Raw genomic sequence first — 27,368 nt, 5'->3', positions numbered from 1 at the left:
GAGAAATTCTTCTGGAGTTCTTCCCACAAAAGTAAAATTAATGGTTTATGACAGGTGTTACAAATCAGTCCTTATCTCAAAGGGAAACAGACTTTCACTGTAAGAACCAGAGATCATCTTCCTCCTCTGAGCATTTTCCAAAGAGACCGTTTATTAAAAAGTAATCTTGTAGATTCCACTGATAGGAGGGAAGGTTAGTCCATTCAGCTGATTGGTGAGGGAGGTCTGTGTGTCGATGACCCACATGGCATCCCCAAGACTGGCACACACCTTAGGGCTCTGAGGTGACCAGGCTTTGAGGCACATGCCCAGCCCTGGCATCCTTCTCCACACATTCACAGGGGTCATCTCCAACAGCCATGCTTGACCCAAACTCCTGCCCAGGGCTGACTGGATGAGGGCAGAGCTCCTGACCTGGTCAGGACCAATCAGAATCTGCTTGAGGTCACTGAACTAAGGAGACATACATTGGGTTACCATGGGACCACCATTTCCAGCCATGTCCTCAGAGGGACAGAAAGAAGAGTAATGAAGTGGATGACCAGAGAGGATGTGCGGCTCCAGGACGAGGGACAGAGGGGCCACGTGGTATCCTGATGGCCTGCAAGGACTCGGTCCTGCCCTCCTGAGCCTGGGCCCCACCTCCTGCTTCTCTCTTCCTGCAGATGGCCTGTGTCCGGGCAATGCATCCCCTGCCTTAGGTCCAGCTGGTCTGATTGGATGTCTGCCCTGCTCCACCAGAAGTTACCTCAACAAGTCCCCTTGTTTTCTCCCATGGAGACAAGATCTCAGAGTTTCAGTGAAGGGATGCTGGTAAGAGGTGGCACCGGAGGGTTACCGTTTCTTCTGGCAGCAGGAGGGTGGGTGGCGAGAGTGTTCTCACCCGGATGGCCAGACGGGCCGTGGGGCAGTCAAGGCTCTTGGCTGGGAGCCGTAGTGACCCACGTGGGTGACGTGAGCACAATGGGCTTTCCCTGCAGGATCTTGAGCCCCACAGACTAGAAGAGACGCAGAGGACCAGGCGGAAACCACAGGACTCCGTGGGGCTAAGAAAGAGCATCTCGCACCAGAACGGGCTGATCAGGACGCTGCCTGGGAAAGTGACCTCCTCCGATCCCTCTTCTGTCCTTCACTTGCTCAAAACAGAGTTCAGGAAAGAGCGTGTAGGGGCCAGACTTAGACCAGCGCCCACCCCTCAGGAAAGCCGGGTGGAGACGGAGGACCTCAACCCTCAGCTTTCGTGATGGGATGTGTCACCAGGGGCTACCCCGCACCCCTCTTACCTGGGGGAGGAGTGATTCCCAAAAGGACGATTGGAGCTTCAGCGAGGGGATTCAATTGTGGGCAGCCAGAAATGATCCCTGTGCCACTTGGGACAGGACCACAGTGAGCCTTGGGTGCCGGGCTCATGTGAGCTTCCCCTATAGGGGCACCGGGGGGCAGGGGACACATGGTGTTTATGGAAAAGGCAGCTCTCGGGACTCTTGACCCCAACTGAAATGCTACAATGTACTCGTGGGGTTATTTCTTTTTACAATGAATATTTATCACTTTCATAGTAAAAACGATTTTTCATTTAGAAAATTAAAAAGCTACCGTCTCGGGGCTTCCCTGGGGGCGCAGTCGTTGAGAGTCCGCCTGCCGATGCAGGGGACGCGGGTTCGTGCCCCGGTCCGGGAAGATCCCACATGCCGCGGAGCAGCTGGGCCCGTGAGCCATGGCCGCTGAGCCCGCGCGTCCGGAGCCTGTGCTCGGCAACGGGAGAGGCCGCAACGGTGAGAGGCCCGCGTACCGCAAAAAAATAATAATAATACTGACAACAATTTAACGCTGTGCGTCCTCATTCCTACTGTGAAGCAGCGGCCTGGGCTCAGTGGAAGAGCTGGGGTGTGCTGAAGAGAAGTATCAACGGCAGCAGCTATGAAAGTCTCTCCCCAAGGTGAGTGAGGAGGCTGGAAGAGGGGGCGACAGGGAGGGGAGAAAGGAGGGGAAAGATCACCCAGTCCCCCATCCACCTGTCCGCACCACCTCCACACAGGGAGGCAAGATACAGAGGAGGGTGAGCGGCTGCAGTTCAACAAAGACCTGAGGTCCTGCCTCCACACTGCCTTCTTCAAGGCAATGATAAACGGACGACATTCTGGTCATTTTTCCCCACAAGGCCTAACATTAAGAACCATGTCCTTATTCGTTCCCAGCCAAGGTTGTTTGGTAACTGCATTAGTTTGTTCATTTATTCATTTCATAGATATTTATTGAAGGTCTACTATGTGCTAGAAATCCTGCAAGTGCTTGAGATGCAGCAATAAAACATACAATTCAAACATCTGCCCTTAAGAGCATATTGTCAAGTAGAAAGAAAGTGGCAAACGAAGACACAAAATGTAAGGGGTGTGTATCAGTTACATGTTACGTGTCGTCTCAGGTATTTTCAGCCCTATCGTCTCCCACTGTAGAAACTGGCTTATTGAAGGTCCACAGGTGTCCTATCACCTCCTATTCACCCCATCAGTGAGGGAGAGATCCCCCACCCTAAACTGCTGAAATAGCTAAACACACAACACCGAACACTGGACAGATGAGCCTGACAGCAGTTTATTAGTCACATATACTCAAAGCCCAGGAGGCAGGACACTCCACGTCAAGCAGAGCCACGTGGGGGCTGCACCTGGGAACAGAGTGAACAAGCAGGGGCTGTGGGACGCAGGCTTTGTAGTAACAAGAGGGTGAGGTTGTCCCTGGTTCCCATGGGAGGATGTTATTGAGTTATGTGAATAATTCCATAGGCCGGCAGGGAAGTGAAACCACAGGTGGTGGCAGAGCTGAGACCTGAACACCTGCCCTTGGCTCAAGGAATTTCAATGATGCTTCCACATTTCCACTAAACGTTGGCATGTCCCTGAGGTTCTTCCACAAGAAGAAAGGATGGAGAAACTGTGTCAGAATCAACAAGCTGCGCCTGGATGACTATGATGCTTCTGATAACAGTCTTTTTAACCTGAATTATCTGGGACATCCACCCTGCTTTCCCTTTCTCAGTCTATGCTGCTTTCATCAATCCTTGGACATAAATCCACATTTGCATCTAAGCCTTCTGTTTGTTTTCTTCTGCCCGTTGGAAGGAAGGCAAAGTAGGGGACATTTAATAACCTGCTTCTGCTCTCTGGTTCCATGATATTAATCTGACCACACAGGATCCTTAGTGCTTCACCATCACAAAGACTCAGTTTCATACATGAATGAATCGATGTCAAATGGGAGGGGGGGCACGTGCCATGTTTTCCTGACACCTCTTAAATGCGTTCTTATTTCATATTGATACAGATCAGGGGCCGTGGGTCATGCTGACGAGCTCGTGAATTACCTGCTACTCACCAACAATACAAGGTCCTGTTTTCCTGATGGAGCAGTTGATGTTGATTGCAGAGGATGTCCGTGAACTTGAAATTGTTTTGATTGTTGTTTACCCGCCAGGGACCTTGAGCTTGAGACCTTCCTACTCCACACAGAGGTGCAGATGACACACATGGTGGGAGTACTGTCGAGAGACATAAATTAGAGCAACTAGAGTGAGATGGAGAAAGAGAAGGATGCGTTACTAATTGGGGCATCATTACAGGGCTTCTGAGAAGCTAAGAGAGATACAGCATCAACATCGAAACCCCAGAAGTGACAGGCAGAAGTGACCACATCTAGAGCCAGAGGCCATGAACATAACTGACAGGCTTTATGACCCTGAGGGGGGGGCAAAATCACTCTGACGTGACAATATGCTAAAGTGGGCGTTTCATTGTTTTCCAGAAGCTGTAATTTTCAGATGATGACTTCAGGGATCCTTTAAGGAGGATAACTGATTACCCGACAAAGAACTTGTAGCATTTCCTCTTTACAGTGGAAGAGAGAAAAAGCAACAACTCAGCTCTTTCAAGCCGAAAAGGAGCATTTTTCAGAAAAAACATTGCAAAGTTTATAACAATGGGAGCTGGAGGAAACACAAATACATCTCGCCTTCTTGACAAATGAGATTTAATTAAGAGACTCTTCATGCTAGAAAACAAAGTCTTGCCTGTGCCATGAAGGGAAAAGCGACAGGCTGAGGGGGAGGGTGTCGCTGACAAACAGCCCTGCGTCGGTCCATTAATTATTCATAAACGTCCTTGTGATGGAATTCCACTGCTTCACCTATTTTTAGTTAATTCTCTATTTTTTTACTCCAAATGCTACTTGTGTTAATTGATGAAATAGTTAATCCAGACCACAATAAGCACAGATGAAACAGAGAGGCTTGGGTTTATCCACTCGAGGAATTTTAATAATTTTACACTTTGCAGGGATGTAAAGCATGGGCACTGAAGGTATTTGCACAGAGATGCACCCGTGTCTCCCCGCTCCCCACGCAGACCTGCAGTTTACTGGGATCTAAACCTCCCGGCCAGCTGGTGCTCGCCAGCCGACACCCCCAAAGCTGGGGGCTTCCATTCTGACCCTTTCGCCGGTCCCCCCAACCATGGTCCCTGTGATTCCAGGTGGTCCTGAGACTTCTCCTCAAAACCCTGCGTCAGGCTCAGTCCCAGAACAAGATACATTGCTGACTGACTCTGAGATCCCTGCTGGCCACGCCAGAGCTCCTTTCTGCATATTTCCTGACCATCTCTCTGATTTTCTCCTGAGTTGTGACCAAGGTCCTAAAACTGAGGTCTGCCATCCCACCCAGGTTCTGAGCCATGAAGCAGGCTGTGGTGGAGAATAAGGTGAAAAAGAACAGCCCTAGACAAGGAGAACTTCCCGTTACAACTGGAAACATCCGAAGAGGCAAATATGACCCCAGTCACACTCCTGCTTCAAACCTTCCAGAAGCTGCCCACAGCCCTTAGGATGGAGCCCAAACTCCCAGGCCCCTGCCCCTCACCAGTCCCACCTCCCACCACTCACCTCTGTGTTCACTGGGTCCCGGCCTTGGACATACCAGGCTCCCAGCACCTCGGGGCCTTTGCACATGCTGTTCCCTCCTCCTGGAATGTTTCCCCACCCCCACCCCAATTCCTCACCTAGTTACCTGCAGCTCACCTGTCATGTCTCAGATGAAATGTCACCTCCTTGAGGGATTCTTCTGTGTCTGTCATTATCCCCGCATCCTGGCCCAGGGACCAGGTCAGTTCCCCCGAAGCTCCTCTCATGACACCACAGTGTGTTTCTTTCCCCGCAAAGACCACATGTAATGACATGAGGTCTTAATTAGCTGAGGACAATCCAAACAGATAAAAAGCCATTTGAGGCAAATCCAATTAAATTAGGTATCAAAGCTTCATAGCAAATGTTTTGTAATTTAACAAATATGTACCTGGGACTTACTTTCGGCCAAGCGCTATTCTCAGTAACCTACACATGTTGAATTGCTCAATCTTCCGTACCATGGATACTGGTGCTATTATCCCCATTTACAGGTAAGGATACTGAGGCTCAGGAAGGCTGCCCAGCTAGTAATTGGCACTGTCAGAGTTTCTGCTCTCAACCACCTCTTCTGAACTAAAGGCCTTGCCTAGAAAAAATGAAACTAAATCCGATGACAAATAAGTTTTTATCTCATATTTAACAACGTGTAGGTGATAGTGGAAAATGTGCCTTAATTCTCAGAGTAATCAAAGAATGAATCAAGCACAAATTTTTTACATCATTTTTCTGATAAAACTGTAGCACGGTTGACATCCTTCCCTCCAGGCTTGGCTTTTGCAGCCTGATCAAAGGAGCCTCGTTTTCAGAAAGACTCAAGGGCTTCTGGAGCCTCCCCAGGGGTCTCTCCCAACCCTCTCAGCCCTCATTCTCTCCTGAAGAGCCTGCTTCATCCTCATCCCTGCTGGCTTCTCTTCTCCAGGGTTAATTGGCCTGAATCTGCCAGATCCTCATTGTTTGTGACTTTGTGGGTGATTCCTTCAAGGAACACCCCCTGTGGTGTGACGATATGTACAAGCTCACCCGCAGCCCCACGGTGCCCCCCATCTCTGCTGTGAGACCCCCTAGTGGGGACCCGCCTGATCACTCATACTCGGTGGTGAGCAGAGGACAGACAGCTCTGAGAGCCAACTGTGAAATGCACAGGAATTTTACTAACTGATAGCTTGGAATCAGCCATGGTAAGAGAATAGACACCATGGAAATCAGCAAACCAGGGTTTTTTTTTTCCTAAAGCACCAGTTTACAAACATACCACTGCAGTCTCATCTCATGTACAGCCCTGACTTTTGGGTGGAAATCCCTGTTATCAAATTTGGGCCCCCCCTCCCAGGGGCTCCCCCGTGCAGACCCACTTCACTAAAAGTGGGTCGTGAGCCCGGAACCCACTGTACTAAGACCACTTCTCCTCCTCTTCGCTCCATCCACTAACAGCCCCCTGGGCCTTTGTTCTAGGACAAAAATTCATGCTTTACACGGATGTGCCTTGAGGGCTCACTGTGTGCCAGGAGCTGTCCTGGGTGCTGAAATTATTTGCCTCGGGGGCAGTCGGATGCTGGGTGGTTCTAAGATCTCAGACCCATGACTCTAGTTGAATTCACCTATCAGACAAGGAAAGGGGTGTTACAGTTTGTAATAAATAGGCCTGTCCTTGAGGGTCAAGCACACACAAAAAGAAGGCGAGAGTCCAGCTCCGTGTACTATTCATCCTACCCTGAGGACCCACCTCTTCTGATCCCCACGGTGGCCAGTGGTCAGTCACTCCACCCAGTCCAGGACTGCAATGGGGGGGGTGGGGGGAAAGGAGGACAGGAGTCCCTCAGGACGATGTAACCTCAGAAAGGAGCATCTAAAATACAGTCAGGGGCTTCCCTGGTGGCGCAGTGGTTGAGAGTCCGCCTGCCGATGCAGGGGACACGGGTTCGTGCCCCGGTCCGGGAAGATCCCACATGCCGCGGAGCGGCTGGGCCCGTGAGCCATGGCCACTGAGCCTGCGCGTCCGGAGCCTGTGCTCCGCAACGGAAGAGGCCACAACAGTGAGAGGCCCGCGTACCGCACATAAATACATGATAAAATACAGTCAGACCCACCACCTTCAACTTGCTGGCTTCAACTGCCAGCAAACTGGCTCTACCTGCTCAGTCTGCTTTCACACACGGCAACCGCTGCCTTCCCAGACTGTTGTTACCTGGATCTCAAGAGACCCCAGACCCCAGGAGGTATGGACAGAGGGGTCAGATCTGCCGCATCTGTTTGACTGTTTGATCAAGAGCCTCCTTGTTCTCCTTGCTCCAGTTTGTTCATGTCACACTTGACACGTCTTAGGCCCTGAATAAATATTTTCCTGAAGGAGTGACAGGAACTTTGTTTTGGGAAGGTGCTGCAGGCTTTTGACTTCGGAGTGAGAATCGCCTTCAATAATCAAGAGATCTTCCGTTTTAATTCATTCATCGAACATATTGTTTCTTTCTGAGATGTTGATTTGATCCCTTTCTTAGTTTCTTTGTCCGTGAGGGAAGCAGACAGCGAATTGCCTGAATACGGAGCCGTTAGTGGAGCTGCCATGATTGGCTAATTTGCTTCTCTCTCTCCCGTAGCGCAATCAGAGAGTGTCTTCACGGGAGGCTGGTTACGCTATGGAGCATGTCCTTTCCTTCCGCAGCTGCGGGTGGCCTGGAGCGGGGGCGGGGGAGGGGCCGGGGAAAGGTGGAGCATATCCCCACCGTTCACCCCAAACAAAACATCCTAATTCTCATGCACCAGCCACTACATTGTAATACAGCAGAAGGCGGAAACCTGCGTGCATCCTAACAGTCTTAGGAGCTTTTCAAACGGGGAAGGAAGCCTCTTAGTTTTCCTGGACTTGCCCTCTGGGCCCGAGGTTTAGCCTAGGTGAGAGGTCCAGATGTCCTTACCGATGTTTTAGCCTAAAGGACACAATTCTTCCTGCTACAAAGCTTTCTTTTAAAAAACAATAAACCATGGTCAGGATTTTAGAAATCTCTATGCTCATATAACTTTTGGCCCTCTCTTCTTATGAGTAATTGGTTTAATCGTATTTCTTTACTGGACATCATCATCTGAGATGACCAGTTTTTATTTTGTGGCCAAGGGACAGGTTTTTGACTTCTCTAAGCCTCAATTTTCTGGTCTTTTAAAGGTTATTGTTAGAAGCAGATGAATAATGTAGACGGATCTATCGCAGGGCCTGCCTCAGATGTGTTGATCAATAAATTCCTGCCTTCCATCCTTCCTGCCCTCCTTCCATCTCTCCTTCATTCCATCCTTTTTTTCCTTCCCTCTCTCCCTCTTTGCCTTATTATCCTTCTCCTGAATGATAGGGAAACAATTGCTCTTCAGATCTGTCTAGACCTATCCTTTGGTTGGTAAAAGCAAATGGTGTGTGATTCCTCATGTCACACAGAGGCAGCTGCGATAGGAGCTGTTTTTACAGGGCAGGCAGAGGGTCACAGGCTTGTCCCCAACCACAATTCCTGTTCTCTGTCTGATTTGTTTTATTTTATTTTATTTTCCCCAACTTATTATTCTGAAAGATGTTACAGCTCCAGAAAAGTTTAAAGAGTAGCACAATGAACACCCACATATCATACCCTCTTTATCTCAGTCACCAGCTGGTAACACTGAGCCATGCTTCCTTCAGTCTCTGTGTGTATTATTTACAATATGTGTCTGGATTTTTTTTTCCTTTTTATTTTTGCCTAAATCATTTGAGAGTATGGTACAAACAACACGGTATTTCATGCCCAAACACTTTAGTGTAGATGTCGTTAAAGAAATGATCTCCTGCAAAATGTCTAATCATTTTTACCCTCATAATATTTAATGTTGATGCAGAAATATAGTTTAATATACAGTCCAAGTTTAGAGCTTTTTCCCTTAATTCTGTAATCCTATAAACAATCGTACCTTGCCTTTGGTAGTCATGACTCATCTCCTAGAACAATGAACCCTCCTTTCTTGTTTTTCATGATTTTGACATGTTTTAAAGATTTTTGTCTTGTACCAGAAAGCTAGGAAGTACTCAAAGGAGGATGGGGATAAATCAAGGAAACAGAAGCTGGAATAAAGGGGCTCCTGAAACAGTGCATAAAACATGGACCAGCTTAAACTGGTTTTGCCTCCTTAAGTAGGTTGATTGAGTAATCAAACCTTGAGTTATTTTACAGAGACAGCACTGCGCATGTGCAAGATAGGAACCCACGTCTCCAGGATGACCTCAGAACCAAGAATCTTCAGTCTACAGAACTCAAAGAATAGAAATGTTGCCACCTGAGCCATTTACAAAGTAAGAGGCCCTTCAATAAGGAAAATCTGGCTTCCAGCAGCATGAGTAGCTTATACAGATTGATTCAAGACTAGCGAATCAGCTTCCAAGTTTGAAATTCCCCTATACCTTTAAATTTCCCCCTGAACCCAGGATCACAGAGATATTTGAGAGCCTTATGTTCCGTTTCCTTGCCAGTCAATCTCATAGAAAAAACTTTATTTTCCCAAAAGCTGGTGCCACAGTCTTGGCTCCTATGTGTGTTGGGCAGCAAGCTATCACTCGGTAACAATTTTGGCAACAATTTTTGGCAGGTCTTGTGACTACCTGCCCAAGGCACTACAGTCCCCAGCAGAGTGTGCGCTCTCGTCACCAACCCTGAGTGATCCATCAGACTGAATTTGTCTAGAGGGTTGGCTTTTGGGTTCCTGCTTCCCCTGCCTCCACAGTACTCCAGGCTCCTTGGTGCTACTTTCAATTTTGAGAGAAGAAACAGCTCCTGCTTCAAAGGTCTTTTGGGTGAGTAACCTCGTTAAAATGTGCCTGTGCCTAAGTTATTTAATAACCTCATCAGGATTGTGGGTTAGAGGCCCACCCTGGGGAGATTTTGTTCAACTTAGAGGTCAAAACTTTGGGTTGGATTCCCAAGGCTAGGATCGTGGGTCAGTAGGCCCACCCCAAAGAGACTTCATGAAGGGTTTAGCTGCTGAGATATTCAAACCCTGGGTTAGAGTCCCAGGCCTTTGGGGTCTTTGTCTAGGTTATCTATGTCTGATTGTTTTATTTGGTAGGAATTGGCTAATTGTGGTTAACTATTGGATGACAGCAGCAAAACTTTATTGAAGCTGCTTTGTGTCATTTTGCTCTGGTCATCCTGAGAGAAAAACTTTCCAAAATGGGGAATGTCAACAGTACACCTGCTACTTTAACAGGAAGAGGAAAAAAGGAAGAAAAATGTGATTGTACCAGTCAATCTAAGGAATAGAGTAGGCACATTGGGCTTCCCTGGTGGCGCAGTGGTTGAGAGTCCGCCTGCCGATGCAGGGGACGCAGGTTCGTGCCCCGGTCCGGGAAGATCCCACATGCCACGGAGCGGCTAAGCCCGTGAGCCATGGCCGCTGAGCCTGCGCGTCCGGAGCCTGTGCTCCGCAACGGGAGAGGCCACAGCGGTGAGAGGCCCGCGTACCGCAAAAAAAAAAAAATGTATTACAATATACATTAGGTACAGACAAATACTGTTTGCTTCCACTTATACCAGGTACCGAGAATAGTCAAATCCATAGAGTCAGAAAGTACATCGGTAGATGCCAGGGGCCAGGGGTGGGGAGGGGAATGGGGAGTCAGTGTTTAATGGGGACAGAGTTTCAGTTCAGGAAGCTGAGAAATTCGGGAGACGGATGATGGTGAGAGTGGCACAACAATGTGAATGTATTTAGTGCTGCTGAACTGTACAGATAAATATGGTTAAAATAGTATGTTTTATATTATGTGACTTTTACCACAATAAAAAAACATTTTAAAAAATAAATAAATGGGAAATAGAAGGAGTAGAATCAGTGAAGTGGGAGCTAGGAGAAATCCTCTATTTCCAATGGGTGGTCAGCACAGATGAAAAAGCACAGCTGCGCGTCTTTAGAGTGATTTAACGAAAGGCAGACATTAGAGAGAAACAAGACAGGTGGGGCAATGTTACTAGATGAACAGGTATTTAAGAAGGTTGTAATTAAGGCAGTAACGGGACAGATTTTATGTAATTATTTGCAGTTTAAATAAGAAATATGGTAGTCAAATTGGCCTACATTTAGGCAATTGTAAAGCAAAGTAAAAGTCTTCCAAGATGCAAAGAAAACTTGGTAAGAATTTTAGTGGACTTGCTGAAAATAGCCCTTAATTGTTATACATCTGGAAAGTGGCCTGAGAAGGTCAAAGTATTTTGAAGATGGAGATGATGTTTCTAATGCAGGTAGTATCTAACCATCATTTGGATACAGGACTCTATCAGCAAACGTGTGCTTGGTTCTGTTTGTACCTGTCCCTGTTGATAACAATATGGTGGTTCTAGCTACGTGCTTTTATTTGGTAAATCTTAACATATTAAGTTCTTGGTGTTTCATGTGACCTCCTACTCTATATGGTATACTGGAGTTATGAAAAGGAAAATGTTTCTTTTATAACACTGCCTAGTCCCAAAGTCAGCTGGAGTTTGGGGGAAAATGGCCTGAAAATGGGTCTTGGAGTTATAATACTATTTTCCAATTAAATTTCTTTTGCAAAAGAGGAGAAAGGGGACAGAATTGATTTTTCTCCCCATTTCTTGCAAGGGAAGATCCTTTATACAATTGGACACATTTTGGGTTTTCCTCACTGAGAATTTTAACCCTCTTTTATATGAGCCAAACTGGCAGGGAGTTAGCCTTGAACTGCTTTTAGGTGTGTGTGTGTATATATATAAAAGAGGAAATTTTGCCAAGAGGGACACACACATTGGTGGTGCCAAAGGCCATGGGCTCTATGGAGGACTTGGGCTGAGTATATTCCGCCTGGAAATTGCCCAGACATCTAGATGAGCTTGTCTGTGATCTCTGCTGGGGAGGCAAATGTTTTGGTCCTCTACCAGGAGGACCAAATTGATTAAAGAAGATCAACTTCCTCAGAAAGGAAGTGAAGGTTTGGGTATTTCAACCTCTATGCTCTTGAATTCCTCTCTCAAGCTCATCTGGGTCTAAGGCTCCTCACTTTATTTTTCAAGGTGATGCAGTCACCTCTTCTACCCTCCTTCTCTTGGGGTGAGTTTTTCCAGGCGGCGAGTGAGACAGTCGGGGCTCTCATAGGCCCCTCTGCAATGATCAAGCCTGCCTTAAGTACATGGGGGAAACTGTTAGGAACCTCTGACCACATTGGCTACAGTCTTGGAACTGCTGGGATAGATTGCTTGGCGGTTGGGTACCATGTGTGATTTTTCAGGCCATGGTTCTCGACAACCACCTCTAATGGAAAGCTTCTCAGTGTTCCCTAAGTGAATCCTCAGACCCAGGCTGGTCTTCTTGGAGACTGTCCATTCTCCTTGGGGCTCCTCCAGGGAATTCGTACAGCCAAGTTGTGAATAGTTGCTACTACATTTGCTTGCTTCTTTCCAGAAACCTAACTAGGAGATGGAATTGGTTCCAGAATCCTAAGGTTCTTGCTCTCACACCTCTTGAGGCTGTTTGATTTCTCCCTGCATTTGGGGGGAGTAAGGGAAGGCCATGTTCTAGAGACTTGCAATCCATAGACTGTTCTCAGCTCTTGGGTTTGAAACCTAGGATCCTGACTAAGCCTTTGACCTAGGGGTTGCTAGCTCATGCTTTCTCCAAACCTCCATTCTCAGAGTGGCCAGCTAACCCCTCAGAACCAGCGCCAAGGTGGAAAGCACTTGAGGCGGAAGCCCGGGTGCTTCCTATAAGGGAATAAAGTGTGCTCTGAGACATAGATTGGCAAACCCTGGTGCTTTCCTTCAGCTCCCATGAATTCAAGGGTTTTCCAGGTGACGCCAACTTTGCTACATCACATGGACAGTGAGTTTCTGGTAAGACTGCTGGTTGACATTGGGCCCAATTCATGAAGGCGAGGAAGAGGCCCTTGCTAAACGTGGCTGTTCAGGCTCTTCCGTGGTTTTGCTGGCCAAGAAGTAAATTCTCTTGAGCGCTGCAATGCAGGAAACCCACTCGTCCAACTGCAAAGCTCAGACTCCACTAAGGGTGTGTTTTTCTTCTGAGGATGGACGCCCACAGAGAGACCTCCTGGCTGTCCTGCCACCAGCTCTGCCTTGCCCTGTGGCTATCCCTCTTCTAAGATCAAGAGAAGGCAGGGGGGCTTCCCTGGTGGCGCAGTGGTTAAGAGTCCGCCTGCCGATGCAGGGGACACGGGTTCGTGCCCCGGTCTGGGAAGATCCCACATGCCGCGGAGCGGCTGGGCCCGTGAGCCATGGCCGCTGAGCCTGCGCATCCGGAGTCTGTGCTCCGCAGCGGGAGAAGCCACAGCAGTGAGAGGCCCGTGTACTGGAAAAAAAAAAAAAAAAAGAGAGAAGGCAGGTACAAGTAGTGGGCTTACAACATTCGACCTCAACTTGTGTAAATTATTTTGTATGTTTTTCAGCAGCAAAATGAAACTGGCTGTTCATCAGAATGAGGATTTGCAGGAGGCATGTAGACCTATGGTTCAGGGGGAAGACCCTCAGAAAGAGCCTGTCTTGCCTGAGTTAGAGCCTAATGACCTCAACTTATTACATCTGCCTCCTCCTTGGGTGCCTCCTGCGGTTCCCCTACCATATGAAGGGGGAATCCCTGCGAGTAGCTGAGGCTTCCAACAGCCCTCCTCAGGCCACAGGTCCAGCCCAAGCCCTGAGCCCTTCCTTACGAGACAGTCAAAAGGAACCCGTCTCCCCTCCCCACACTGGCTGGGGTACTCAATTAAACCCAGGGAGCCCTCTGCCTCAAGCAGGGCAATATCTTCTGAGACCAATGCCTGCAGGTCTAGATGGTCAAGGTCAACCCAGGGGATGTGTATGTGTGCACTCCCGCTTTTCTTCCTCTGAATCTATATAACTGAAAAAAAAAAACATTTAAAGCACAGCTTTCTATATGTGCCTGAATGCCCTATTTCTTTATTGGGGTAATATCTAACAAAATTAAATGACTTTCTCACCAGGGAAAAGTAGGCATTAAAGTACTCCCGGATCAAGCCCATGCTCTCTGAGCTGTGCTGTTACAGTCGGGAGAGGGGCCTCAACCACAAGCCCCTAAAATTCTAGAAAAGGTAAGCACAGAGGCCAGGAAGGGCCAAGACGGCTGACTGACCCAACAGTGGTAAAACTCTATCCAAGCACCAAAGCTCCCAATTTAAAGCAATAGCCTTTAAAGAGGCAGGTAAAGAACGGGATAAAGCCTCCGCTAACCACATTTCTTAAATGCCAGTTAATCCAATCTTGTCGATCCCCATGTAACATTCCAATCCTGCCCGTACAAAATCCCGGACTGGAGATAATCGTTGTACACAGGATTTGAGAGCCATTAGCCAGATTGTAGAAGATACACATCCAGGGGTACCAAATCCTTACTCTTCGCTTACAGCTTTATCTGGAAACTTGTGCTGATTTATAGTTCTGGACTTAAAAGATACCTTTTACCGTAAACCCTTAAGTCCTGAGTCTCAGGAACGATTTGTCTTTGAATGGAACGGTCCAGAGACTAATATAAAACAATCTTTTTGGATGGGACTCCCACAAGGATTTAAGCATGCCCCCATCATCTTCAGGGGAAGCATTAGTCAAGGACTAAAGTGATCTCCAATTCAATTAGGGAGTTGTACTCTGATAAACTAACTGCTAGTAAAACTAAGGAAGCTTCAGACCAAAACAATCCTCACTTTAAAGTTTCTGGCCGACCAGGGGTATAAAGTCTCCAAGGGGAAAAGCACACATTTCTCAACCAAATGTAGAATACCCAGGATTTGGGTGATCAAGAGGACAAACTTCCTGGTGGATCAAAAGGAAGCGTTAGCTAGGGTGACTGTACCCACCACCAGAAGCCACTGCGAGGATTCATAGGAATGCCTGGGTCTCGTTGTATTTGGATTCCTGACTTTGGACTCGTGGCTAAACCACTACGGGAGGCCCTTAAAGGAAATGACAGTGAGCCATGAAGCTGGATGGCAACATGCCATAAGGCATTCGATAGAATCAAAAAGGCAAAGAATTGGAGTCTAGTCTAGCAGACCTGACCTGACTGATCAACCTTTTAGAAAATCTAGATATGGAAATGTTTATGAAAGGGAGCAGCTTCATGGATTGGGGACTCTAAGGCCAGGGATGCAAATAGTAACTCATCAGGACGTTCTAGAAGCAGAAGCCCTCCCTCCAGTTACGTCTGCCCACAAGGCAGAGCGCAGAGCCCTCACAGGAGCCCGGCACCTTGGAGCTGAGAAAAAGGTGATCGTTTATACTGCTGCTAAGTATGCCTTCTCTGCCGTGTATGTTCACGGGACCGTAGGGAAAGAGATCTGATATCAGGAAGGAAAGAAAAACACGCAGAGGAGATAACTAACCTTATTAGACTGTCATAATGCCAGAGGAAGTAGCTGTAGTACATTGCCCAAGCCACCTAAAGACTGATAGTTATATAGCTAAAGGAAATTGGCTGATCAGACTGCAAAACAGGTGGCCAGAACCAAAAGCCAGATCCTAAGGCCCTAGCTTTCATCCAAAGTGTGGACCTATCCCCGTTTAAGCCTCAGTATTCAGAAGCGTACTCTACAGACAGCAGACAGATGGGGGGTTTCATGCTGACTGTCAACTTCCATGGTGATCGGTACCAAACAACCAAAGAAGACTGGATGTATAAGATGTATAATAAACCGGGACAAGTGCTTATACTCAAGCATTTAGTGGAAAGAATTCCTACTCATCTGTATCACGGAGCCGTTTTGGGAGAGATGCAACCTTACACTGGCTACAGAAGTTTATTGCTGGCCCACAAACGCAAAGGACCATCCAAAAGGTGGCACAAAATAGAGACCATCCTAAAACTGGGCCGCCCCCAAGGATCAAAGCGGTGTAAACCCGAGGGAGAAAAACAGGAGATTGGTAAATAGACTTGACTGTTACACCAAGAGCCACAGGAAGTTAGACATCTGCTCGCATTTGTGGCCATCTTTGCAGGATGAGTCAAAGCTTTTCCATGCTGGACGGAGAAGGCTTCCAAGGGAACAGAGGCCTTACTAAGAGAAAGCATCCCTTGTTTTGGGTTGTCTCCTTCAATTCAAAGTGACAGAGGAGCTTTTGTGGCCAAGGTACTCAAGGGGTGTTAGGGACCCTCAGAATATAATGGAAGTGACATGCGTCATGGAGACCTCAGTCTATGGGAAAGACTGAAAAGATGGATCATATCTTTTTTTTTTTTTTTTTTTTTTTTTTTTGCTGTACACGGGCTTCTCACTGTTGTGGCCTCTCCCGTTGTGGAGCACAGGCTCCGGACACACAGGCTCAGCGGTCATGGCTCATGGGCCCAGCCGCTCCGTGGCATGTGGGATCTTCCCAGACCGGGGCACGAACCCGTGTTCCCTGCATCATCAGGCGGACTCTCAACCACTGCGCCACCAGGGAAGCCCGGATGGATCATATCTTAAAGACAGTTGCCTAAATGTCAAGAAACCAGCTTAACTTGGGATAAGGTCTTACCAGTTGCCCTGCTTCGAGTAAGAGCAACTCCTAGAAACAAACTCTAATTGAGCCCTTATGAAATGTTATATAGGAGACCCTACCTTAAGAGTAAGTAGTAGTGCAGTCTCGAATGATCATGTTCTAAAAGAATTATTGTGACATGTTTGCATGGATTCCCAAAGGAATAAGGTCTGTTTTTGAAGGACTGTTATAATTAGACATCATACTTCTGTGTATCTTGTGTTAAACCTCTACTCATCAAATCTTGTACTTGGCTGTCTCCTAGATTTAAAAAGCGTTCCCCCACTTGCATGATGATTGCCCAAGACTTAAGAGTTCAGGGTGGGACTCACAAATATTTACAATTAAGTGCAAAACAACCTCATTTCTCTTATAAAAAGCCACACCTCCAGGACTTCCCTGGTGGCACAGTGGTTAAGAATCCGCCTGCCAATGCAGGGGATACAGGTTCGTAGCCCTGGTCTGGGAAGATCCCACATGCTGTGGAGCAACTAAGCCCATGCACCACAACTACTGAGCCTGTGCTCTAGAGCCTGCAAGCCACAACTACTGAAGCCTGCGTGCCACAACTACTGAAGCCCAAGTGCCTAGAGCCTAAGCCACCACAATGAGAAGCCGACGCACCGCAACAAAGAGTACACCTGCTCACCACAACTAGAGAAAGCCCGTGCACAGCAATGAAGACCCAACGCAGCCAAAAATAAATAAATAAAATAAATGTATTCTTTTTAAAAAATCCACACCTCTAATTAGCAGGAAGCAGCTAGAGAAGTCATAGCCCTTATTTCCCTCAAGATTGAGGAATATACAAAGAAAAAGGAATGGAAACGGCTCATAAAACATTGACCAGCTTAAACTGGTTTTGTCTCCTTAAATAGGTTGATTAATCAAACTCTGAGTGATTTTACAGAGACAGCACTGTGCACATATAACACAGGAATCCATGTCTCCAGGATGACCCCCAAACCAAGAATCTTCAGTCTGCAAAACTCGAAAGAAATGTTGCCACCAGAGCCCTTTAGGAAGCAAGAAATCCTTCAATGAAGAAGATCTAGCTTCCAGCAGCACGAGTAATTTACATGGACTGATTTAAGACCAGCCAATCGCCTTCCAATTTGAAATTCCCCTAACCCCTTAAATTTCACCCTGAGTCAGAGAGACAGAATTGAGCCTTGCCTCCTGTCTCCTTGCTGGTTGAACAAGCAATAAGGCTCTTTCCTTTCTCAAAAGCCAGTGCCACAGTCCTGGCTTCCATGTGTGTCTGGCAGTGAGCCCTTGCTGGGTAACACTCCCACTGGTGGCCAAATTTAGGAATATTTGCACATAAAACAATTATAGGAATGGATGTGAATACGTGGACTAAAAAACATCCTAGTCCATAGTGATCTGAAAATAGTGATTAGGAGAAGAGACCCTTCTCCTTCATGGAGGAAGGCCAGCTAATAAATGTACAAGGGTTGAAAGAGGTGGAAAGTCATTATTTGCAACTATCAGTGTAATCAACCTTAGTGCAGACCATCAGTGAACCCCAAAACCATTGGGGGAAAGATTTGGGGACATCCTTGGATAGCCACAGGATCCCAAGGTATCACGTTACTTAGCAATTACAAAGGGGAAAAGGATTCTATACAACAGAGACATCTGGTGAACACCACCTTAACCAAGGACTCAAACCTGACATCCCAATGACAGATGAATGGACATTATGAGGCTCCCTCCCTGAGATGGGCTGGGCACAGCCTCCCTCTGCAGAAATCTCGGCCTTAATCTACCGGGAAACAGTCACACTCACCCATTCTGTGGGACGTCCTACAGGCCAGTGGGCCGGCTCCTGTCTGACCTCGCCTGGGCAGTCAACAGACACTCCCTGCTTTGAGCTCTGCCTCGTGCCAGGCCCTGTGCTGGTGCTGGAGATGCAGAGATGGAACCTTGTCCTTCAAGGATGGAGACGATGCTCAGGAGTCCGTGTCCGCGGGGCCTCAGGCATTTGGATGACCTTGAAATGATTTCTAGATAACTGCAACTTCTCCGCCAAAAGGAAAAAGGAAAAATACATATAGTTGTTGTTTTCTCCTCTGAATCAAACCAGAAGGGCTGGTTTCAGAATCATCTGTCACTAGAGAGGTGCACTCAGGAGCAATCTGTGGGCCCTTGGTCACCCCATCAAGCGAGACGGCTGGGGTAGCTGGGACCGTTACCGTCACGGCTGCCATCAGGATCTGTGGCTGTGACATCATCACAGGGCATCAGCCAGGCACCCGCTGGAACAGGAGCTTCTATCAGCGGGTCCGAGCCCCTCTGCAGCGCCGCTGCTGTTGACAAAGCAGACCTGGCCACAGATGGCAGCAGCCTCAGAACCAGCCGCGAAAGCAACGGGAGGAAGGTCTGCAAAATGACAGAGTCAGATCATCTGGTCTAGAACCGGGGATGTTTAAGGGTTCTCAATCTCCTGCTCTACAAGCAAATCTCTGAGCCTTCACTCATTCCTTCTGCACATATGTCAGGAGGACCAACTATGTGCCAGGCACAGCTGAGGTCCCTGGAGATGCAGCAGAGAACAGATAAAGACCCAGGCTTCGGGAACTCGTGATCTACAGAAAGAGATAGATAGTGAGTGACAGCTCAGGACAGTGTGCACAGCACGCAGCAGTGTGGCATGTCCCCTCATTCCTCACCATCTGCTTATACTGTTTCCCTTAGCTAGGATGCCCTCCCAGCACATCTGCATGTCCAAATCCAACTCATCCTTCAAGGACAGTTTAGCCTGCTCTTCCCACCCCTAGGATCCCCCATCACCACTGCCCAATGAGCTTCCCAGCTGAAAATAAAATATTTTCTCCGAGCAACCAGAGCAGTCCCCTGGTATTTCTCTCCCCTCTCGTAGATTATAGTTGCTTTGTGTAAAAGAGTCCTCGTCTTCCAAATCGTTATCAACTGAGTCCCCAGAGTTATTACAAAGTTGTATAGAGCAACGAAGCCATCACAGTCCAAAAGTGCCCACTAATGAACTGACCGCTTATAAAATCTCAAGTCCACCCCCGCCGATTCACACCAGCCTGTCTCCCCTGTATCAGCCACAGCCATGTCCTCACAGGCCAGTGTCTCTGAGGATGACACAAAAACATCTACCTACATAATGTAAGTAAATGAGAACCAGTTTCAAAGTGCAAACGCAAATTTGCAAAGGCTACAGCCTTTCATGAATTTCATGAGTGTTGGGTGAGAACAGCTTGTGAAGCCATGGATACGTGGCAGCAGGGCAGTTAGACCAGTTAACAATGCACCAGCCGATGAGTGCTTTCAAAGAGAGTTATTTGTGCTATGAAGGAATTAAGAGTCCTTTGGGGAAATCAATCAGCCCTGAAATAATTTGCAAAACTGAACTTCCTTTGTTCAAACTGACCATGAGATGTGAGGTGCAGGAAAGTTGCAGGAAAACGACACCTCTCGAATCAGTACTTCATTCTCTGTTGTAAGTATCAGTGGATGGTTGCAATTAAAGCATCGGTTTGGTTAAGTGTAAGAAAATATACTTCCTTTAAAACTTTCCATTTGACTTTTGAAGTTAAAGTCTCAATCACACCCTCCTTCCCCTCATTTATTTTGAGTTTTGGAGTCCCTGTCCTCAGTAAGTTCACTTGAAGGGAATACTTTTCCTGGTTGACAAGGACCTCCCATGCTTATCTCCTATTCCACCAAAAAATAGTGAACATAGAATGGACATTGTTCTTCAGCCTTGAACATAGTGGATGCCAACTAATGTGAAATGGACAAAAAAACCAACCTGAAGCATTCCAGTTCGCTCTGCTTACTCAGGCTGGTTAAAGAGAAAAAAGTTCATACCCAAGACTTACCATCCTGTGGAGAAAACAGAATTCAGGGCTCTGGCAGGGCTGCTTCTCTGGCTGAGCCCCCCCAAAACTACCAGGAAACATAAGAGGACAGTTTGAATCCCTTGGAGGCTGAGCGGTTTAAGAAACGATGCCAGCAAAACAGGTTTCCCCCATGCAAGAGAATTAAAGTTAAATGGATCCCATCTCATGCCTCACATAAAGTTAAATTCTAATGAGTTAAAGACTTCATTGTGAAAAGTAAAAAATCTTAAAGAAAAGGTAGGATAACGCAAGTTACAATATAGAATCTGTAAAGGAGAACTTACAGATCAAGAATGGGAATCCAGAAGGTAAAAAAGAAAAAGACATATTTGAATAATAAATTTTTGTTTCTTTGTTCATTTGGTTTTTGTGGCTGCACCGCGCATCTTACAGGATCTTAGTTCCCCGACCATAGATCGAACCCATGCCCCCTGCAGTGGAAACGCGGATTCCTAACCACTGGACCACCAGGGAATTCCCTTGAATAATAAATTTTGTACGTATTATATAAACAGTCTACATGTAAACTATACGTCTCAAATTATGTGCGAAGCAAATAATAAAGGATTAATTTCTATAGTCTACAGAGCACTCTTAAGTTAATCAGAGAAAGGGACAAAGGTTATAAAGAGACCATTTGCTCTTTCCAGAAGTGCAAATCCCAATATTAAAAGGAGAGAAGAAAAAAGAAAAACAGTAAAGGAAAGAAAGGAATAAGGAAAAGATGTTTGAATTCACTAGCAGTCAGGACATTTCATATCCAGCTGTGAGTTATGACTGTACTTAGAAGACTAGCAAAAATTTTAGAGGGCTATAAATCTCATTGCTAGCTGGGCTATAGAGGTAAGTGCACTCTCCTATACTCTAGTAGAAATGTGGAATATTAGTCCTTTCTGAAGGTAGTCTGGCAATATTTAGTACATTTTTTTAAAAGTACAAACACTGTATGTATACACCAAGCTCTTGAGCTACTGGAAATCCATCCTATTTGTACCAATAGGTACAGAAATACTTCCTGTAGCATTATTCAAATGGCACAGAACCAGAAGCAAACAAATTCCCTTTTCTGGAGAAGTAGCTGAGTACTTTGCAAATATATCCATCCCGTGGAATATTGCAGAGCCATGAAAAGAATGAACTTTAATTGCAGCTATAGGGAGGACTTGAAAGTTTCTGCAAGTTATTGAGTAAGAAAACCAAGATGCAAAAAGTGTGTAACACCATTTATATAAAACAGTGACTCCCCACTCCCCCCAAAATGCCCTTTACCATCTGTGTGTGTGTGGAAGAGATGCACTCTGTAAGATTATGGGATTGTATGAGTGCAAAGGGAAACATGGAAGGATATGTATTTTGTTTTTTTAATACAGATTATCTTTGGAGATGGAGATAGCAGAGGTGAGGGCAAGTGGGGAGGAAAGAAAGTGTCCACCGTAGGCAGCGTGCCCCGTGTGATCCCATTCATGTGTAAGTACGTGTGTATACATAATAATGCCAACAAATAATAACCCATCTGGACTCAAGGTGAGGAAGGTGAACCCAGGTCTTTATCTGCCTGAGACGATGAGGAAGCCATAAATGACAAGGGAATCTGAGCCAGGTCTCAAAAGATAAATGAGGTTTTGACAAGCAAAGATGGCGTCAAGAAAGAAAGATGGAAAGAGTTCCTGGCAAAGAATCCTTTTAAATAAAGGATTTGGAGAAGAGAGAGTGTTTTATTCATTCTACAAAATTTATTGGAGCCTTTGTGGTAGGCGCAATTCTAAGACGGCACCCAAGACTTCTGCCCTTAGTGTGTACACATCTTAGTGTATAACATCCTACCGTTCAGTGTGGGTGGAACTTGTGAATAGATGGGATTTCACTCCCAGGATTATGTGTATATGGCAAAGATGAAGAGATTTTGCAGATGTAATTAAGGTCCCTATCAGTTGAACCTGAATGACTCAAAAGAGAGATGACCCTAGGTGGGTCTGACCTAATCAGATGAGTCCTTTAAAAGAGAGCCTAGGACTTCTCTAAAGGGAGAGATTTGAAGCCAGAGAGGTGCTCTCCTGCTGGCCTTGAAGAAGCAAGCTGCCATGAGTTCTATAACTACAAGGAAATTCATTCAGCCAACAACCACGTGCACTTAGAAAACCCTGTGCCTCAGATGAGACCCCAGTCCCCTCTAACACTTTGTAGCCTTTGAGACCCTGAGCAGAGGTTTTCAAAATCGAGATGTCTTTCTTTTCATACACTTTCAAAATATCTGTATTTCTTTTTATGGTTGCCTGCTATTTGGCAGGGAGCACGGATTTTCCATTAATGGCAATGACAGAAAGTTGCTTTTAAAAATCAGCTTTTTTGCAGTATAATTGCATGCAATAAAAGGCACCAATTTTAAGTGAAAATTTTGAGTTTTGACAAGTGAACGCAGTTATGCAACCACCATGACAACCGTGATATAGAACATCCCATCACCCCAAAAAAGGTCCCCCCTGCCCTTTTACAATCAATCTCTTCCCCCAACTACTAGACCCAGGAAGCCATTACTCTTTGTCACTTTGATTTTGAGTTTTATAGAAATGTGTGTACATGAAATCATACAGTACATAGTTTTTGTGTCTGGCTTCTTCACTTAGTACCTGTTAATGGGCATTTGTGTGTTTCAATTTGGGGTTATTATGAATAAACCTCCTGTGGACATTTGATGACCAATCGTTATGTGGACGTATGTTTTCGTTTCTTTTGCATAAATACTGAGGAGTGAGAATTTAAGTCAAACGATAAGTGTGTGTTTAGCTTTATAAGAAACTGAAACTATTTTTACATAGCAACAATACCATCCGAATTACCACCGGAATTGTAGGAGCGTTCCACATGCTCCAAGTACTTGCTCACACTTGGTCTTGTCAATCTTTCTCACTTTAACAATATAATTGGGTGCATAGTGGTATCATATAGTGATTTTTGCTTTGCATCAACAAAGATGTTAAGCATCTTTTCACGTGCTTAGTCCCATTCATATATCATCTGTGGTGAAATGTCTGTTCAGATCTTTTGCCCTTTTATTATCAGGTGCTTTATCATCTCAATATTGAGTTGGCCCCCATAGTTGCCACCATCTAATGTGACTTCCATTAAAATGTCACACTGCATGGCAAAAGGGACTTTAATTGTATTGGAGTATAGTTGTTACAATGTTGTGTTAGTTTTAGGTGTACAGCAAAGTGATTCAGTTATACATATACATATATTCATTCTTTTTTAGATTCTTTTCTCATACAGGTTATCACAGGATACTGAGTAGAGTTCCCTGTGCTATACAGTAGGTCCTTGTTGGTTATCTATCTTATATATCTTATATATAGTAGTGTGTGTAGTAGTAGTGTGTGTATGTTCATCCCAAGCTCCTGATTTATCCTTCCCCCCACCGTTTCCCCTTTGGTAACGATAAGTTTGTTTTCAATATCTGTAAGTCTTTTTCTGTTTTGTAAATAAGTTCATTTATATCATTTTTTTAAATTAGATTCCACATGAGTGATATCATATATTTGTCTTTGTCTGTCTGACTTACTTCAATTAGTATGATAATCTCTAGGTCCAAATTGCTGTAAATGGCATTATGTCATTCTTTTTTTTAATGTCTGAGTAATATTCCATTGTATATATGCACCACATCTTTTTTATCTATTCCTCTGTCGATGGACATTTAGGTTGATTTCACGTCTTGGCTATTGTAAATAGTGCTGCTATGAACATAGGGATGCATGTATCTTTTCAGATTATGGTTTTCTCCAGATATATGCCCAGGAGTGGGATTGCTGGATCATATGGTAGCTCTATTTTTAATTTTTTAAGGAACCTCCATACTGTTCTCCATAGTGGTTGTACCAATTTACACCCCCACCAGCAGTATAGGAGAGTTCCCTTTTCTCCATACCCTCTCCAGCACTTATTATTTGTAGACTTCTTGGTGATGGCCATTCTGACCAGTGTGAGGTGGTGCCCCACTGTAGTTTTGATTTGCATTTCTCTGATAATTAGTCACGTTGACCACCTTTTCATGTAAAAGGGACTCTATAGATGTAATTAAGCTTACTAATCAGCTGACCTTAAAGTAGGGAGGTTGTCCTGGGTTATCCAGGTGGGTCCAATGTGATTACATGAGCCCTGAAAAGCGGAAGACCGAAGGCATGGAGAGGCAAAGCACGAGGAGGACCTCGCCCACCATTTTGCCCACTTGAGGATGGTAAAGACCACATGGAAAGCATGAGGGGGAAATGAGTTCTGCCAGCAACCAATGAACTTGACAGAGGATCCCGAGTTCCAGATGAGAATCACAGCCTCCGTCAATACCTAGATTATAGCTGGTACGACCCTTCACAGAGAACCCAACCATCATGCTGGACTCCCGACTTCCAGAACTAGGAGATAATAAATAGCTGTTGTTTTAAGCCATTAAATTAGTGGTAATTGATTAAATTACCGTCTCTCTACTAAAAGCAAAAAAACTCACAAAAGTTAAATTAAGAGATCGACATGTTTCAAGAAAAAACATAAGTGCATTTGTGCATGTGGAATTGAAGGATTTACCATGTATTTACCAAGCAAACAAAACGCACTCGTGTGAAAAGCTACAGCCCGCCCGCCGTCTTCACACACACCTCCCACCCGGCCCCAGAGGCATGTGAATGTGTGACTCCAGTTTCCAGAGTCTCTGGACACTAATTTCTCCTCTTCTCTGCTCTCACGATGAGACCAGGAATCTTGAGGCCCTTCATTCAGGGAAACCTACTCACAGTTTCCAAAAGACGTCATCCCAGCGGGAGCCAAGTCTCTTATTTGGAGGTGTTCTCTTCCATTCTTTGTTGCTTTTTCCTTCTTGGACCCGGGCAGCAACTCAAGCCTGCCCGCTTCCGCAACATGTTAACACAGACAGCCTGCTTCCCCAACTAGAGAGGCACATGCTAGCTTAATTACAGCGAGGGAGACTCAGTTGCTATTGAAACAGTCGAGTGATAGACAAAACCCTTCATTTGGGAGGAAAATTAGTTGTACACAAACAGGAACACATTTCATCTTGAATTAAAAGCTGCGACACTCCCTTGGCAGAGAACTCGGGCTATTTGTTTTCTTTTCTGCCTCCGTCTCCTCCTCCCCTGAGGGAGTTTCTTGGCAATGGGCCGGGCTTTGAGGCCCCACCAGGGTCCCTCCTGTAATCTCCCTTCATCGGCCAGCCGTCCTCTTGCCTTTGTGGAAGCTTCAGTTGCCCCAGCCCACCTGGAGCGGGACCCTCCCTCCCAGCCCTGTCCCTTCCTGTGCCCGGTCCCCTCCCCGCAGCCCCTGAAGAGTAAAAACTGTCAAGTCAGGGACAGCTGCTCCGCCCCGGGGCCCGGCTCCTGGAGGTGAAAGAAGGGTTAAACGTGATGAATAACAGTCAGCGAAGGCGGCACACGCGGGGAAAGTGCTCGCTTTAGCCCAAACTCCCGGATCGATCGAGAGGGCCACAAAAAACGAAATCATCCATCTTCCACCCACTAAAGAGGAGCCCGCTGCGGCCAGTTGGAAAAGGGCAGCGAGAGACGTCCCGCCTCCGCCTTGCAGCGATTCGTGCTCTGGGATGTCCCTGCTCCCGCTGCCCAGAGAATCCCCGGGCCCCTGGGGACGGTGCCCAGCGGACGCCCCACAGAGGTCTTCCCTGAGGAGGAGAGGGGTGGCCAACAGCCCAACGCCACCCACAGGGGCCGGGTGGTCCCTGACCCCATAACCTGCTAACTCATTTATAGAGGGAAGGGAGGGTCTCAGGTCCCTCTGACCATGGGAAGATGTGTACCTGTGACAAGACCCACTCAACCAGAAGCATTCCCATCTCCCATCTGCTCCAAGCCCAGCATGAGTGACCGCACAGGACAAGGTAAAAATCTCAGCCTTCAAAATACGATACCCCGACCCAACCTGCGCTCTCCGCCTCCGTGACCATTGTCTGCTCCAGACCACCATCAACTGCATCATTTCTCCAGCCTCTGAGTTCTCCCTGCTTGTGCCTTTGCGCTGCTCTCACCCACTGCTGCTGCGGGGCTCCTGCCTGAACGTCAATCAGATCACGTCCCTCCTTTACCAAAACACTCCTCCAGCTCCCAGCTCCCTGGAAGGAAAAGCTCTTGCCATCTCAACCCCCATCACCTCTGACCTCATCCCCGCATCTTCCCCTCAGCCACCCGTTCCAGCCACCCTGGACTCAGGTTATTTGCTTTTCTTCAAACAGAAAAAGAAATGTTGTTCAACAGAACAAATATCTGTTGTTCAACAGAACAAATATTCGGTCTGTGTCATCCTCCTGAGTGAAAAGGAGCTGGTACGGTGTTTCCCAAATGCAGCACATGCACCTCCAAAGATTGTCCGGATGCTTCTCAGATGAATGTGCTTTTTTTTTCAACAGTGTAAGAGTATTCAATGTGTATTAGACCATGACATGTATGAATAAAAAGTTTAAGTGAAGAGATTTAAAGATAAATAATAGAAGAGATGATATAATGCAAATGATAAAAATCATGAAGGTAGCTTCGGGATGCCTGAAGTTTGGGAAACTCTGTTGCAGGAGAAAATTCAAAACTCTGGGAACCTGTGGGCTTGGATACACACCCTCCCTCTGCCACTTGCTGGCCACACTGAATGGCTTGCTTGGACCTCCAGACCCTCATCTGTCACATTAAGAGGTTGCAAAAGCTCTGTGGTTCCTTCGCCTACAAGTCCCAAGACTGAGGATGGTTGGGTCATGGATTCCAGAGGCAGTGCGTGGACCAGGGTGCCCCACTGTTGGTGCTGCTGAGACCTCCTGGGGGTGGCCCTGGAAGTGTCCTTTCCACACCTGGTCCCCAGCCCTCCCTGTGCCTGAGAACATCCCGTGGAGCTGTCCCTTGAATCCCTGTTTGTGTTGAGGTGGGCATCTGTCACTTGCAGCCAAATGGCCTTCATGGATTTAAGTGACTCCAGGCTCTCACATCTTCCTTGATCACTGTCTAGAACAGGTCCCTCCAGCCTTGCCAGCAGCACTTTT

General features: G+C 46.5%; 2 long non-coding RNA genes across 4 annotated transcripts in view; one reads left to right on the top strand and one right to left on the bottom strand.

Moving 5' to 3' along the window:
* Positions 1-1,414: 1,414 nt before the first annotated feature.
* LOC117308182 (uncharacterized) lies at positions 1,415-25,545 on the bottom strand. 3 transcript variants are annotated; one of them, XR_012326378.1, is made up of 4 exons: positions 25,111-25,545; positions 18,244-19,042; positions 5,068-5,239; positions 1,415-3,538 (listed from the first exon to the last, which is right to left on the bottom strand). It is a non-coding gene; the product is annotated as an uncharacterized lncRNA (long non-coding RNA). The 3 variants fall into 3 exon arrangements; XR_004522114.2 differs by having other exon boundaries at positions 5,068-5,194; XR_012326379.1 differs by having other exon boundaries at positions 1,416-3,538; positions 18,244-18,474.
* The window catches only part of LOC109551351 (uncharacterized), a 42,146-nt gene continuing 24,016 nt past the window's right edge, over positions 9,239-27,368 (top strand). Inside the window, exon 1 of the long non-coding RNA XR_004522112.2 lies at positions 9,239-9,754. This is a non-coding gene — a long non-coding RNA (uncharacterized lncRNA). The remainder of the gene's footprint in view (positions 9,755-27,368) is intronic.

The sequence above is a fragment of the Tursiops truncatus genome, chromosome 15 (genome assembly GCF_011762595.2).
Source record: "Tursiops truncatus isolate mTurTru1 chromosome 15, mTurTru1.mat.Y, whole genome shotgun sequence".
NCBI lineage: Eukaryota > Metazoa > Chordata > Mammalia > Artiodactyla > Delphinidae > Tursiops > Tursiops truncatus.
The sequence above is the reverse complement of the archived record's forward strand: the minus strand, read 5'-3'. Positions and strand labels throughout refer to the sequence as shown.